Genomic DNA, 3,261 nt, shown 5'->3' with positions numbered 1-3,261 from the left:
CACACACACACACACACACACACACACACTTTTTAAAAGACAAGATGTGCCTACGGATAGCCTTTCAGCGCCTTGGTCAGATCCCGTGTATTTCAAGTGATGAATCTTGTTTTAAGACAAACTTTTAACCTTGGCTGGACTTGGCTTTGCTCGTTCGGAAATGAGACTTCTATATGCGGCCTTGGAAGGTTGGGGTTGTTTTACTACAACCTGTACGCAACATTTGTGACCTAAAATTGGAACCCAGCTGATGAGCTCTTCAACTCTTTTTTCTTTATTACATGCCTTTTTTTTTTTTAAATTGGGGAAGGGGGAAAATTTATTTTCCTAATTTTCCCAGTTCTCCTCTGGAGGCTAAACTGGAAGCCCCAAAGAGAAAAACAAGAGGTGATGAGACAGAAAACCAGATTTTCCTAACCTTTCCTGCTTTCCTTTTGCTTTCTATTTAAATAACATTCCAAATTGTACAATGTCAACATGCAAATTCTTGAAAGGATCCCTCCTCCCTCGTTTCCCTTTCTGATTCTGGCTTCTCTAAACAAAGATCTCCAACGCGACATCCCACCCGAATAGTCTGTTTTAAGGACACCTTTTTATCCGAGCCCTGATTGGCGCCTGAAGCCACGGTCTGTAGTAGACCCTTTCTCCCTCCTGCACTTTAGCTTCAGGATACATTGGGCGACCGACCTGCGTTTTCTTTCCAGAAGCAAAGCGAGTTCAGGGTGCACCGAAATGGGGGCGGGGGGGGGACGAGTAAGGAGGGAAATAATCTGCATTTTGGTCTGGTTTTCTACTGCTCTCTCAGCAAAATGCTAGATCAGGTGGCACATATTTGGTTTTGCGATACTGTTGCTTTCAGAAGACAAGACTGGTTTCCCAAAAGCAGGAAAACGAAAACGCTTGTTTGCTTGACGAGTTATTTATATTTCTTTCCCTGCTGGTCTGGCTTAAGAAATAGCTCCGCTCCACTTGTATATGTGTTGTGTTTACAAAGGCGCGCAGCATTGGGTTGTGTACAAACACAGCGTATGATAGACCTGTGACGCATTGTCTATATATGCCGGTAGACAGACACACCAACACACACGCACCCCTGTGCACGCTGTACCTACATGTATACGTATTTTGATGGAGGCCCATGGAGAACACAAAGCAGGCGCCCCTCGCTGCTGTTTGTCTCCGTTATGTTTTAGCAAGCGGTAGTATTTTGACCCACAACTCTCACACCCTCCACCATCACCATCAAAGACCAGGAAATGATAATCCTATTCTCTCTGGCACACAGTTCTCTCCAAAATATGAACACCTCTCTACCCTTAATTTGCGTCCCTGGAAATACATTGCCCAGTTCATTATATGAAAGGTGTTGAGCTCCAGGTTCTTTTCACACATCCTCTTCCGCCCTGCACCTCTCATTCTCTTGTCTAGCACCACAGTTTTCATTTCCACATTTCTATCCAGTCCTCTCCAATGATCCTGAATATGCTTTTAAATACCCCAACACTGAACACTCTGCTATCTTTCTGCCAACTTTATATTAAATAATAATAATTAAAAAAGAAAAAAAGAAAACAAACCTGTACAGTTTTGTATATTCTAAACATTTTTTGGAAGTTATTAATTTAAAAGAAAAAAAGATCATTTAGATTATTCATTTAGTAACTGATGTATAATAAACACTATTTTCATTAAAGGTTGCTTTTTCAACTATTTTATTCCAAATTGCCTATTGCAGTTGCCAACAATTATTTATTTTCAATAAATTCTGCATTATGTTTAAAAAAAATTTAAAAAAAATAAAAAAACTGAAGTGGCTGTTGAAGGAAGGAAGGAAGGCTTAAAAATAATTAAAAAATAAAATGATTCGCTTGTTTGATTGTCAACCACTTTTAGTCAAGGGGGTTTATATTGATGCAATATTTTATTGTTGTAAAGACACACACAAAAAAGGTCTAAATAAAACATTTTTACAAATTAAAAAAGGTTGCATTATTTGTATTGGGTGCAGGGAAGCAAAAAAAGTTACCACCCCCCACTCCGGAATAGAAAACGGGGAGGGAATCCCACCTGTCTCTATTTTTCTACCTTCCATTCTTCTTTGTGGCCTTGCTATTATTATTATTATTGTTATTATTATTATTTAGAGTCAGAATTTTGGTAACTGCTGTAAACCGAAGAGTCCCCTTTAGTCCAAATTTCTAGCTGCTTTCCTTTTAACCTTATTTGCGATTTGCAGCTATTATTAACAGCCAATTTCCTCTTCCAGCCTTAAGGATAATATGCTATGAATATTCCTATGTGTCACCAGCCATTCAGGCCTCAATCAGTTTCCTAAATAATCTAAGCCAGGGACAGAGATAGGGAACAGAAGGGATATTTTGTCTCTCTCCCCTTCCCATTTCTAATGGGACGATATTTTGGAATCAAAGTGATTGTTGCAGGTGGATCAGTTTCCTTGGATAAACCCCCCCCCACCCCCCACACACAGAATTTTTGTCTAGGCTGAACGTTTTGCTTTGTTGAGCTGGACCAGTGAATCAAGTCAATCTCACCGAAGAGATGGTGCAGTTTGACCCTTTTCTTTGGTTTGGCTGGGGAAAAAAATATGTTGGAATGACATACGTTTCCTTGTCAGAAGCACAAGCGCTCGTGCTCTCTCATTCTTTCTCTCCCCCCCTCCCCCCCCCCCCCCCCCCCCCCGCCATGTTTCAGAGGCAGCCCAAGAGATGATGTTGACTAGCAGACAGGATAAGGTAGAGCTAAGAGGGCCTGCTTGGACCAGCCATTTGTAATTGACAAACAGGGAGTGCACGGATGTCTGTGAATGGGAGCTGTATCAAGGCAGGCGTGCGGCCTGCGAATTATAATTTAAAACAGAGGAGAGTGCTGCCGAGTGTGGGGAAGAGCTGTGGCTGTGTCTTTGTGAAGACAGGCTTTGGTTTGTTGGTTTGTTGTGGGTTTACTTGTTTGGTAATGAGTCTAACGGTATGATCTTTGTAGGAAATGGAGATTCCAACTGGGGAAACAAAGCAGGGGTGTTCAAGGCTTCTACCGCATGCTTGCTATCATGTTGTAAAGTAAGAGCACATTTGTTTAAGGCACAGAGTAGCGGTGGTTTTTCATAGATATTGCTTTAAAGCCCCTCCCTCACCCCCCCCCCCACTTTCCGGCCTTCCTTTTATTTGTTATGCAACCCAGTGTGCCGGGTTATTAGGAGATGAAATGTGTGCAGATGAGCCACTCGGAGGCTGGGAGACAGCA

The sequence above is a fragment of the Varanus komodoensis genome, unplaced genomic scaffold, assembly GCF_004798865.1.
Source record: "Varanus komodoensis strain SLA01 unplaced genomic scaffold, ASM479886v1 scaffold18_3, whole genome shotgun sequence".
Taxonomy (NCBI): domain Eukaryota; kingdom Metazoa; phylum Chordata; class Lepidosauria; order Squamata; family Varanidae; genus Varanus; species Varanus komodoensis.
This window is presented reverse-complemented; position numbering follows the sequence as displayed.